Below are 13733 nucleotides of genomic sequence, written 5' to 3'. Positions count from 1 at the left end.
ATATAACTTCACAGTATATAAAGGGGAGAGGAGGAAGGGGAGGATATTTGGAGTGATGGAGTTTGTCTTCCCAAGTCACCATTACACGAGATAGGGCTCTGCTCTCCTGGAGATGGCTGAACACCTGCCTGCCCTGGGGAAGCAGTGAATTAATGCCTTGGCTTCCTTTGCTTGTTGTGCATGACTCTTGCTTTCACTATTAAACTGCTTTTATCTCAACTTATGCATTTTCCAAGTTTTCCCCTTCTGATTCTCTCCCCAGTCCCACTAAGGGGGAAAATGAGTGGACCTGGGGCTGGGCTGCTCGCTGAGCTTAAACCCCGACTGCCAGGAGCAAAGCCTTACCTCTGTAAACTGCTTGTTTTGTGAAGCAGATTGCCTTGACCAAGAATTTCAAAAGCCACTTGACACAACTTTGTGTGTTCAGCCTGAGATTTTTTGCAGATTTTTGTGACACTGCTGGATAAACTTCTCTAAGATATAGCAGGTAGAGACCCATCAGTCCTCGTCTGAAACTCCTGTTGGAGTTTTATTCCCATTTTGCTTTGTAATTTCATTTGTTCTGCAGCTCTGAGGTGTCCTGTAAATAGGAGATTGTTATGATTCCAAATACCAGGAATGATAGTTAGAAACATAGATTTTTACTACTTAAGCACATCAAAAATCCAAATGGATTTCCTGGATTACTACATTTACTCCCTGCTGCATGTCCTAAAATCATAAATCCATACAATTAAAAAATATCCTGTTTCCTGCTCATGTTACTTCTTTCCCAGAATAGATTTCCATACTAATGAGAAATCCTCCCATTTTCACAATTTCTTGCAGAGTTCCCAGCAAACATAGAAAAGCTCCCTGCTGTGCTTTATATCTGGTCACCCTCCAGTTCTGTTTCTCCTGGGCACCAGCCACTCTGGGTTCCACATGGTTCATTTTCCATATTTTGTACTTTTTTGCCTTGATTTCCCTCTAACTTGTTAAAATTTGACCCCTCTGTTTAAAAATTAATGACACCTTTTACCCCTAAATTGACTCTGCATAAGTTTTTGATGGAAGTGGAATAAAGTCCCTCTTTCTTCTTGCAATACCTGATACTTTCATTAACACAACCTCTGTACAGTATTTCCCTTTTTTTTTGTGACTCTGTCATTTCCAGTTTATCATTCTTTCTATAAATTTTAGCTCCCCTGTCCTTCTCAGTGGCACTGCCGCCTCTTCAGGATGATTATGAACCCAGTGGTACCAAGTATTTAAAAGCCATAAAAAAGATGTGTTGCACTTTATCTTGGGCTCAGGATATGTTGGGATATCTATTCTTTATTGGCATTATTTCTCCTTTCTTTTTTTTCCCAGCTTCCAGCAGTGGCTTGCAACAATAGCAATGATAACAATGAAGCAGCTGAAAATGTTGCTGTTATTTTGATTTAATGAGCCCTCTATTCTGTAAAAGAGTCAATACTTCCCCAAAATAACATCAATGCTTCCTGTAAGATGACAAGAGGGAGTGGAAAATTTTGTGTGAGTAGAAGAGTCTTTTCTCAGTCACTATTCATCCTTGAAGAGTGATGGCAGGAAAAGACTCCTATGCTGTTTGATGCCTGGTAAACCAAGCACAGGGAGGTAATGATTATAAAAACTTCTGAGTAGCAGAACAGGATCTTTAATCTGAAAACAAGGATTTGCACTATTTCTCACATGATGAAAACATATTTTCACAATAAACAGGATGGAATTGTGTCTCTCCATTCATGCAGGTGCCCATGACAAAAACAAAAAAAACAACCTTCTTTGCAAAGAGGGATGGACCACACTTGTGCATCAGGAAAACTGTGTCTGCCTTAGATATGGGCAATTTGATGATTACACACCTCTTCCACATCACTATGAAAGACCTGGCTTCTCTAGGTGTTCATTCCAAGCTGAACCTGGCTCATCCATTAAACAGAAACATAGCTCTTCACAGTCTTGTAGATATAATAACATATGATGAAAATGACAAACTCTTTCAAAAATATGTTCCATCTTAAAAAAAAACAATGCTTAGTACTGAAGAATCCAATGTAACCTTTGGTAGTTAAGTTCCACGACTACTTTCCCTAACAATTAGAAAAATGTATTTCTCATCTGAAAGTTAAGGGTTAATCATGAATCCTGTATCTGATCAGGGACACTTTCAAGTTATGACAATTTATTCTTTGCAAACTTTTTTTTTTTGTATTTTTGAAAACTTAAGATTTATAAAGTAGAATTTTAATGAATCCTTTAGAGAGCTGGTAGACAAGATAAACAGTCTAAAACAGAATAGCTAAATCTAAGAAAAGGAAAAAGAAATTATTTATGTGAGAACAAGGATGCAGGACAAATATAGAAATCATTTCTAAAAAAAATATGACCCTCTAAATTATGATGTCTCTGGTCAACAGAATCAAGCATTGGAGTCCTATGCTTAGAGTCCTAAATTTCCACCCTTTTTCTGCTAGACAGAAATGCCATCTCTCCCCATACTTCCAATGAGCTTGTGTTTAATTATTCTTGGGGCTCCTTTCCAGCCACATTTCTCAGTGTCAAAACATGCCCAAGTCCCCCACAGTCCTTGTGCCACCACTGCCTGCCCCATGGAGAATCACAGATATGGTGCCACATCCCAAATGCTCTGGGTTTCTGGCTTAGGTGACTGAGCTCAGTCCCTCACATGCAAACACCACTGTATATTAATTTCTAGAGGTTCAGCCTGGAGCTGAACCCCACAGAGGCACTTCCAGTTCTCCAGTGGCTGTAGTGCCATTTGAGACATCCACTGGGGCTGCCAGAGATGGCTCAGCACCCATAGGAAAGTCTTTCTGTTCTGGATAAGGGTGGTAAATCAGACACACTGTACACAGCAGTGGATTGAAATACCCACACCACCCCCTGTGTGTCCTGGAGATCAGTCCAGTCAAGCTCAATCAGTTTATTGATTGGAGATCTATATTATACTAAGCCAGAGAGGCAAAGCTTATGATTCCAAATTCATAATCTTTGGTTTTGTCACAGGTGCTGCAGTAGCTCAAAACAAAGCCAGATTAATATGCAGAAATCTCTAACAGCATTTATCCTCACTGTTGATTACACTTAACAAACTTTCCATCATGTCACTTAATTCCCCCCTGCCTCCTTCAGAATCATAAATTAGAATGTCACCTACAAGAACACCCTTCAGAAACTTTTCTTCAGAAAGAGTCAGCAACAGAATTATTGACCTTGGAACAGAGAAACAGAGAATGAAGAATCCAAGCCTCTTCTATGTTTGCTATGAATAGGAATCAACAGCTTCAAGAACTGAAAAATACTTAATGAAACTGTGGGTTTGCAGAATATTTAGCCTGACTCCTGGTCTAACTAGTAAAACATTATAGAAGTTAATTTATTGATTGTCCAGCTAATACTAGTCCTTTATCCTAATAAACACAGGTACTAAAATCAGCATGTAATTAACAGATGAGCCACCATGGCTCTGAACAGCTTAGCTTTGACATCAGAAACAGGCTGTAATCATATGGAGCTTTACACAAACAAGCTGATTTTATTCCTCAGTGGCTTTTCAATTTGTTTTTTTTTGTTTACAGCCATCTCAGGCAAGCTACCACACCGTACCATCCCAAGACAGAGCCCCTACAGTACAGCCATTCAAATCTATTGAACTCAAATGCTACATTTTCATTGATGCCTGTATTTATTACTTTTGCATCCAGGTTTTTCTGTGCTTCTGTATCTGCCACGGAGAGATGGTGTTGTGACAACAGATGCTTTCTGAGCTCATCTCAGTGCTGCATATTCCCTCTTGAATCCCTGCTTTGTCACTTTGCCTGGCTGTCCAATTTGTGCTTTTGTAAAGTATTCATTTCTAGCAGCATCAATTACTCTGGAAATCATTAGAAATGGAACAAACACTCAGGGTTTTTGTTGACTACTAAAAGCAATCCTCCACTTCCTGCTGAACAAGGTGATGGCAACCATTGGGCTCAGAGCCATGGAAGGACAGAATTAATATTTTGTGCCATAAGACTGTCAGATGCCAATCACCTTTGTTGAAGAAGAAATATATGAAAATATGACCTCAGAGAAGAGATTGGAAGAATTAGCATTGTTTAGTCTGCAAGAGAGTAATGAGATACATGACAACAACACTGAAATATGTGAAAGGTAACTTCAGTGGGCAATCGATTCTCCAGAAGCCACTCCGGTTAGGTGTTATATTTGAATGGGTATATTGAGCAACTTGATACATTTCGTAAAGGGGAGGGTATCTTTGTAAAGATAACACAATCTTTTTGTGATGTGATATAATGCATTTCTCAGTCCCCTTGCATTTTGCAGCTGAAGGATGTGCTCCTGGCCAGGGAACTGCTAAACATTGGCAGATTCACAGCACAAGACAAGCTCTACCTCAGCAAGTGCTTCATGGTATCTAGGTTTATCTTTCCTGTTGAACCTCGTTTGTAAACTGAGAGGGGTAGAAAATAGATTCCCTGTCACACAGCCGAATCCAGTTCCTGTCACCTTCCAGCTGGACTCCCACTTGGAAAAACAGGAAGAAAACTTTTATCACTGAAATTGCTGAGGTGGGTCCAAACCGAGCCGGTGCCCCGGTGACATTTGAGTAGCAGTGATATTTTTTGTTGTTGTTTTCAAGTATGACTTTGAAGTAGCAAGATTCAGTGCTCCACATCTCTCATTGATCTTGGCTGCTGAATGTTTTATGACAGGGAGTCGCCCTGCATGAATTCAGAGTAGAAGATCAATAGGCTGCTTAAGATGTCCTGCTGTGTTTAGATGGCTGACACAGTCCCTTTCCAACATCACCACCATTCCCAGCCCTTTTCTTTCAACATCCCATTCCAATCCTGATTTTTTTCCAGGTGTATCCCTTGAAAGGTTTCACCTGTCTGATGTACACCCTAAGAGATTGGACACTCAGTTTGCCTGTGACTTTTCTTGTTGTCAACATAATTAGCACCAGGACACAGTCTGTAGGAAGGGAAAAAAAGCCTACTTTCCTTGCAACTTCAAAGTTTCCATTGCAAGGACAGACTTCTAGAATAAAACGTTTTGCATAAGGAGTACATTATGTCTTATTTTCCTTTCAAGGAAATATAGGTTTATGCCTCATACTTATTTGGGGGCATCCTTAAGGGTTTCACCAGACCAGAGTGCTGTAAACCAAATACTCTTGGGCTCACAGAGACAGCTGTGCTGTTTCTCAGACTACACTCCCTCAGCTCTACTGGGTCTGGGAACAAATGAGCTGTAAGCCAGCCACAGAATAACTCCCTCCTCTATGAATTGGAGATGCACTTTCCTTCTGAGCTCAGAAGTTAATGCAATGATAAGAGGGACATGAAAGGAGCACCAGTGGTGAGGTGGAAAACCTTTCAGTGGGAACTGGAGGCAGATCAATGTATTTCATAGACACCAACAACTCACATGCTTAGTATCTAATGCAGCTCACTCCAAACTGTGTTCACCCCAATCAAGAAACGTTAGCCCCACAACTTTCTTGGCTGTGGCACAGCTCCAAGGAGGCAAGGGCTTCTATCCTCCTGGAGGTATGGGATAAGTACCTTGACGAGCCCCCCCAATGGCAAGGTGACCTGTAAAGCCATTTCTAAGGCTTCCCAGGATCACTGTGCCCCAGCTTTGCCATTTCTACTTCTCATGAGCAAGCTCAACTGCACTTCTTCACTTGTCAGGGAAGGAAAATGTAATTCTGTGTTACTGCCTTGAGTCAGTTCAGGTTCTGGAATTACTCATTAGATTAAACTACAAGGGAGAAAAAGAACTCTCACCATTGAACTCTTCTGTCCTCTTCTGCTTACTCAGAAGAATAAATTCTGATTCAAAAGCTATATTTAAATTTATAAGCAATGAATAAATATCCTAATGAATATTCTAATTAACTTTTTAAGAAGTCTTGGCTCAAAAAAATCTTATTCTATTCTGTTAGTAACATTTGTAGTGGAGAAGAGATTAAGCAAAGGGCTCAGTTCCTATCCCAGGTGGCTGACCAGGCTTTATAGGCTGTGGTACCAACCATCTTAGTGATTCTTGTGCTAATTAGCTGCTATCTAATAGATAGGAAAATGTGATCAGTCTTATGTTGAGAATAAAACCAGCAAAACTGAAACCAAACTTTTTATGCTGTCACAACCCAAATATTTGCCCTTCATGAAAAATGTTGATTTTCTTTAGAACTCCTTTTCATTAAAAATGTCTCAAGCTTTCTACACATTAAAAACTACAAAATTTTGCTTATTGTCTTTATGACTGCCAAAAGTGATAACATGTTCTAGGGAATTGTGCTTGAGCAGGAAGCCTGGACTAGATGACCTCCACTGCTCACTTCCAACCTTACCCATTCTGTAGTTCTGTGATCCTGTGAATTTTGGGGTTTTCAGCTGGGAAAATTAATCATTTTAAAGTCATTCTCATTTAAACTTTTTCAATATATTTCCATACAGTTTTATTCCATGGCTTTTAATTATCAGAAATTTCAATAGTATATTTTTTATTATCCATTTCTGGCCAATTAAGCAGTGGGCGACTGGGCCCTGCAGAAATTCCAGGGGCAGAGCAAGAAAGGTGGTTCTGAAGGACGGGAGATGGCTGCAAGGAAAAGCAGTGTGGTACAGGTGTCTCAAACTAAGAGTTGGGGCAGTGGACAGCATCTGGCCCACTCTGGATATGGGACACTGCATAGGACCTTTCTCTTCCATTGTGAGGAAGGAGTAGCATCATCTCCAACTACCACAGTAATTCCAGACCTTGGTGCGGTGAAGTGGGCAAGGCAACAGGTTTTTTCAGGAGAGACTGTGAGAAAGAAATGGCTTAAAGCTTTTAGCAGCACATAAAAAGCTGCAAATGCAACATTTACCTAAAAAGAGAGAGGGGTTGTATCAGACAATATTTCATGTCACAAAACAGATTAGCCAGGTATTTGCCAGGCAAGGAAATTTGTAAATGTTGACCCTAAATCAAAGACTGTATCACCTCCCTATATTATAGGGAGATATATAGATATAGATATAGATGATATAGATATAGATATAGATATAGATATAGATAGAGATAGAGATAGAGATAGAGATAGAGATAGAGATAGAGATAGAGATAGAGATCCTTATATACAGTTATATTGTACAAACTGAAAACAGAACTAGGCTAAAACATTTTGAAGCCAGCAGCAAGTGGGTGGAAACAAACTGAAGTTTCTGACTGAAAACAAGTACTCATAGCACCTAGGAGTCTGTAAGAAGTGACTATGGGGTCAGCAGAGCAGAGGAATAGTGAAAGAAAGATAATTCTGAGCCCAAATCTTCAAGCACAACACAAAGATAGAACGACATGAGAAATACCACATTAACCTAAACTCTTTAGCAGACAATCTGATCAGCATGGCCAGATTATAATAGAAATTAAATAGGGATCACAGAGCCACCAAAGATCCTCTACCTTGGTGCCAATCTGAAATCCAGATGTGTTTCTCAAAAACAAGAGATCTGACACTTTTCATGACTATGAGAACATCTAGGATCCTCTCATAGGCCAATACCTCTCCCAGGCCTGAAAAGTGGAAAGAGGTTATGTGAAGAGAAACACGTGGCCTTTCACCCCTTTTACTACACTGTAATTTATTTTCTTTTCAGACAGGCAGGTGAACTGGCCTTGAGAATTGAAGGAGGACTTACTCTGAAGGAGGAGCAGAGATCCTGAGAGCTTGCAGTGATCTGAGGTTGCCTTTCCATTTTGTTACAGCAATCATCCTGGTGTACTATATGTATTTTGCAAAACTACACATCTCATTTGAAAGATCTTTGTACTTATTTAAAGTTCCTAGCATGACTTGACTGTGAATTCCTGTAACAGACACAAGCAACGCATTGGTAAGCAACACCTTAAGTATAAGAGCATCCTTGAGACTCTCCCTTGGATTTGCTGCTCTTCACGTAATTACGTTTTGCTTGTGTGGATGCTTGAAGCTTAGTGTAATCCAAGCTGATAGGAACTGGCAGAGAGAGCACAGAGGAGACCCCCCAGATGGAGAAATGTAAACTAAGCACGAACCCCACACGCTTCTCGTTAGATGTTAATTGTCCTCAATTGTAATACGATGTTTTCTGAGCTGACTGGTTCTCAAATGAAAGCTTTTAAAGCTCCTCTTTCGAAGGGAGCTAAGTTGTCTCCTGCTGGGTATAATCCTAACAGAGACTGTGCTCCCCTTCTCTACAAAGAGATTTGACCAATCTCCCTCCTGGAGACAGAGATGGTCTGACACAACGATTCTGCTCTCCCGCACAGAGATGCTTTGATAATCCTTGGTATTGCTGTAAGGCTCTAAATGCTTCAGTCTTTTAATCTCTCTTCAGGGGCTTTGTCCAGATCTTCTGAATATAATGAGCAATTGACACACTCAGGCAAATATTTATGATGTCACAATTTACAGCAGGGCTGAGATTTCCCAAACCATCTCTTTGAGATGAATGACCAGTATCTATAACTGTTAATGTAAATTAATTGCCTCAATACCCTACAGGGCCTCACAGATAACCACTGGAGTCCTTTGACATATGAGAGTTCACTGGGGTTTTTTTCCTTTATCTATTAGTTAGAATCTCAAGCAAGTTTAAATCATGGAACGGATGTTTTTCCATCAAAGAATAATTTTGAAATACAACAGAAAATTTCCAAACGTACAGAAATACATCTACTTCATTGAAATTTTAATTTTTCCTTTCAAAATAATTTTTGTATTTCAAAAAAGTATAGTAGTAAGTGATGGAAGTTAACAGTGGAGTTCCACAAGGATCTGTGCTAGTAAAAGCTCTCTTCTGGTAAACATACTCACAAACTCTGTAGTAAAGCATACAAGCATGTCTCAATAATATTTCAGTGTTTCCACTAAAAAAAAATTATATTCAATTCTACTGAAGACTAATTAGTCCTGCTTTTATTAACCTGTGCCTGGTTCTTCATTTTTCTTATTTCAAGATTCTACCAAAAAAAAATTATTTTGCCTGGGGTATAGCTCAGTTCAGCTTCAGCTGACTTATAGTGAACAGAGTGCACAATTGTGTAACATAATCACTACAGAGAGGCTTGAAGAGAGTTCACATGAAGCTTTATTTGTAACACCAAAAGTGACAGCAAGCCCAATCAGTGAACCTCAAAAAGGAGATAGAAAAATCAGTCTGTGATTTAAAGAAATGTCAAAGTGAATATTTTCCAACCCAGCAGATTTCTTGTTTGAGCATGCAAACCCAACACGGCAATAACTAGTTAATTGGTGAAATAAATCTTGTCTGTGCTTTGCTGTCCTTTTCACATACAAAAGCCTGTAGACAGACTAATGTTTTAGGCTGTCCATCAGTTTTATGTTCATCCCAGGATGTGAGTGTGAGGGTTCACTAGGGAGGATAAATTAATCTAGTCCTGGGGACGAGGTTGGACTCCAAGTTAATAAGATTGTATATGCTAAATCTTCCTCCATAACTCAGTGATCTGAGGTTCACAATGTCCACATGCAAGAGCATTCCCCTCCAGAATTTTATACCTTTGGACTTTCACCCCTAGTACTACCTGCCAACTTAGCAGAAATTGTGATTCTAATTGGGAATAACATTGTCTGTTAGTAGCCTACCATGTATATTGTTGAAATTATTTGACTGTTGAAATTATATGACTGCCACACAGAGTTAAGGAGAGCCACACAAAAATTAAGTCTTCCCACTCCCATACTATTTGGTAACAAGCAATTATTTAGTAGGAAAAATTCCTCGGTGAAAGTTTTTGTTCAGTACTGCATTTTGTCATCATCTATGAAGCAACAAAGTTTTCTTCCCTGAGAGTCAGATGTGATTTAGCAGAAGGGTTATTTATCTTTTGATCTAAATTCTTTCCAGCTCCTCCTTAGTACATTACTCCTTTTATCATGTCTTTTCTGTACTTAAAACTGAAAATTCATAAAGCACAGAATTCTGTTTTAATTTGCATATCACATTTGCCATAGACAAGAGATGATAAGATATTCTGCAAATTTTTACTTTTGAATGTTGATGAGTCTTCAACATTCAGCATGAGAAGGACCTTCCAAATTATCTGAGATGGACTTGAGATGGACTTTCTGAACTATCATGCCTTTTGTTAAATTTCTTTTCCTGTGTGTTGTCTTTGTTGCTTCTTTATTTAAAGAGATTGATCACTGCTAGTCAAAATTAAAAAAAAAAAAAAAAAAAAAAAAGCCAGCTCTCATACAATAACATAGAAAGGAAAAAAGAAGTGTAATACAAATAAATAATTGAGTTCAGATCACTGGAGAAAAATTGCTGTTCTCTCCCAGGAAAAAGTAGCTATATACTATTTCCTAGGACACCAATGTAATCCCTCTGAAACTAGAATGGTAGGGTAGTTTACTTTAGAATTATTAATTCACAGTGTGGTTGTTCTGATTTTAATTTAATTAATCCTAATTTAATTTTATTCTTGCACCATAATAAATCTGGAAAAATTAATTAGTTTTACACTTATATAACTGAGATGAAAACTTACCTCCCTACAGCTATTACCATCTGATACTAGTCTTGCTCCTCAAGCCTCCCTGTAGCCTATTTTTAATGGGATTAGAGAATAAAAAAATCCAGGCTACTTGTACAGATGTAAATGGAGGTTTTACCCAGTGAATTTTGCACTGCAGTTTCCAGAGGCCTCTCTCTAGTCTAGTCTATTCTTTCTCTAACCCTGACCCATAAACTGATAAACCTCGACTGATAACCATAAACTGGCTCATCATCCATCCCAGGCAAAACTCCATACATTCCCAGCACACTCCCATGTAAAAGGGCAACTCCCCCTGCTCACTTCCCAAGCAGGTTTGCAGCATTACAGGTCTTCTTTAAGACAAGGGGGAAAGTCTATGGGGGAAAATGTTTAAACAGAAAATTCCTGTATGGGGAGCAAAAGGAGGAATAATGTGACTATCAAGAGTCTCTTTTGTTTCCCTGAATTCTGCAAAATATTTAACCCTAATGTTTTCAGCTTTTTTACTTTTATATATATATATATATGTATATTTTGGTTTTTTAACTTTGTGGCTGTGGGTATACTCACTGCTGTGCATCACAGTATCACAAGGTCTGAAATATGCAACACCACCAGGCTTTATGACTTTGTGGACTGGTGTGTGCTGGATTTATTGGAATCTGAGATAGTTTTTAAAGAAATCATGAGTCTCCATGTCAGAGTTCTGACCTGGAAAATCTCTAGAGCATGACATCAGCAGTTATCTGCCTGTAATATTTTACTTTCTGCAGTAATATAAAAACCTGTCATATTTCTATGGGATTAAGCTCTCAATAAAAGGAAGCAGGTTCAATCATAAAGTAAGGGAAAGCACACTTTCAAGAAAAATATTTACATAATGGGTCAGAAGGAAGTAAACAATTCCTAGACATGATAGACAGTTCTGATTTGAAGCTAAATCAGCTGCATAGGGACATGTCATTGCTCACGGATTTTTTATTCCTCTGTATTTATTTCTCTATTTACAGAGTAAGTGAATTGGCAGCCATTCTAGGAAAGCTCCTGCTGCCCACCTCTACATACATGCTCTGTGACTAAATGAAATATTTTCTGTCACCATGACTACTGGGTTCTTTTTATATTTATCTTCCCCTTTGCATCCACAAGTAACAAATTTTGCTGACCAATTAAATACCAAATAATAGAGGGGAAAGTATGAAAACAAGGGTTTTGTGTGTCCTCATCTCTAGCTATTTGAATGCTGAAGGGCTACCAAGAAGAGGACTTACTAGTATAGAGATTTCTAACTTAACTAATAAAAAAAACCCACAAAGATTTAAGAGCAGAAGGATGTGTGAAGAGCTTTTGATGCACAAAACAATCTCTAGGCAGCTCACAAAATACTTGGAGGAGTGCAGCAGCTCCAAGTGTCTAACTCTTGTAATCAATCTTGGATTGCTACACTGTTCCCCTCTGCCTGGCTCAAGCTCATTGTGCAAATTAGCTCATTTCACACGGATCAGGTCTCTACATCCTTGTCTGAGTCAAACCAGAAAAAGACTGAGCATTAACAATTTGCCTATAAAAGTCTACTTTTCATCTGGATTACTAAACTGGCCAAGAAAGCATGACTGAAAAGAACATATTATGTTTTAAATCAAATACATGGAGAAATTCAGCAAAAAGTTTACACTAAAGAAGTTCATGCAAAGATAGCTTTTCTGAGATGTTTAGGACAAAAATATTAGGGTCAATGTCTGCTTCTCAGGAAAATGTTGACCAAATGTTGTACATCATATAAGACATATATCATTTATATACTTAATAAGATATCTCATTAAGTACTTGAGAGCCATTTCACATCTTGGCATTGAATGCCAGAGCATCCCACAGATACTGAAAAAATAAATACAAAAAGGCAAGGAATGATACTCAGGAATAGTGCTTCATGCATTTTCCACATATCCCTGATGTTGAAGAAAGATTCCCATAATGCAGAAGTCATTGCAATTTATTTCTCTAAGCTGGCAATTGTTTCTGAGAGAAGTATGAAAATACAGCAGAAAAATTAATCCTCAATTTGTATGTGGAATTTTCTCATCATTTCCATTTCATTCCTGATTTCCATCAGGAATTCCATTGGAGATCATTTCCACTGCCCCTCATTTCATCTCACTCCATTTGCTTGTAATCACTTCATTTCCAAAATTTCTCAGTTTTGTCACTCACACTGTTTTTGATCATATCTCCTTTCCAGAGCATTTGGTAGACTTGCTTCTCTGATTTTAAGATTTTGTTCCCTTTCTTGAAAGGAAGAATTTCCTTACAGGAAATTCACTTTTTTGGATTTCACTGGGTTTTGGCATTTTTCCTTTTTTTTTTTTTGTTTGTTTTGTTTTGTTTGTTTTGTTTTGTTTTGTTTTGTTTTTTGGGGTTTTGGTTGGTTGGTTGGTTGGTTGGTTTTGGGTTTTTGTTGTTGTTGTTGTTGTGGGGGTTTTTTTTGTTTGTTTGGGGGTTTTTTATTTGTTTTTCTACATTGCATTTCTTCAAATTTTTTCTCCTATCTCTTTATTTCCATTTCTTCCCTGATTGCAGGATTTTAATCTGAGTTATTTGGCGAGTTTTGGTCCTTTCCACTGTCTCTCATTCCATGCCACATTCTCACAGCTGACTCACTCAGCATTATCTAGCCTTAATGCAATTGAGCTACTTTGGCCTTTTTGAGGCAGTTTTAGAGACAGATACATTTCAGCACAATTCAAACTGCACAAAGAATGCTTTTATTATCCTGATTTATTGACTTTTTCCATTTCTCTTTTAGTTAAATCCAATGTCTTGCATTCAATTTATCGAGAATGATTCTGTAAAGCAGTAAAACACCCTATGACTATTAAAGAAACATTCATTGAGGCCTAATAAGAGACAAATCAACTTTTCATTTAAGTTCCTCAAGAATAACACAAGCAATAAATAGCTGATTATATATTTAATGACACTGTAACTTATACTGTATGAACAGGAAAAGCTTTTGCATTTCCAATTTAACACTATTGCATGTCATCATCATTAGGGAAAATGTTTATTGTTATTCTAATTGGAAGCAGCAAGTTAAAATCCATCTTCATTTAAAAGCAAATAATGTTGCTCAAATGTTTTATAAGTATGTATAACTCTTGGCTATA

This window comes from Sylvia atricapilla, chromosome 7 (genome assembly GCF_009819655.1).
Source record: "Sylvia atricapilla isolate bSylAtr1 chromosome 7, bSylAtr1.pri, whole genome shotgun sequence".
NCBI lineage: Eukaryota > Metazoa > Chordata > Aves > Passeriformes > Sylviidae > Sylvia > Sylvia atricapilla.
Note: the sequence above shows the minus strand (reverse complement) of the source record.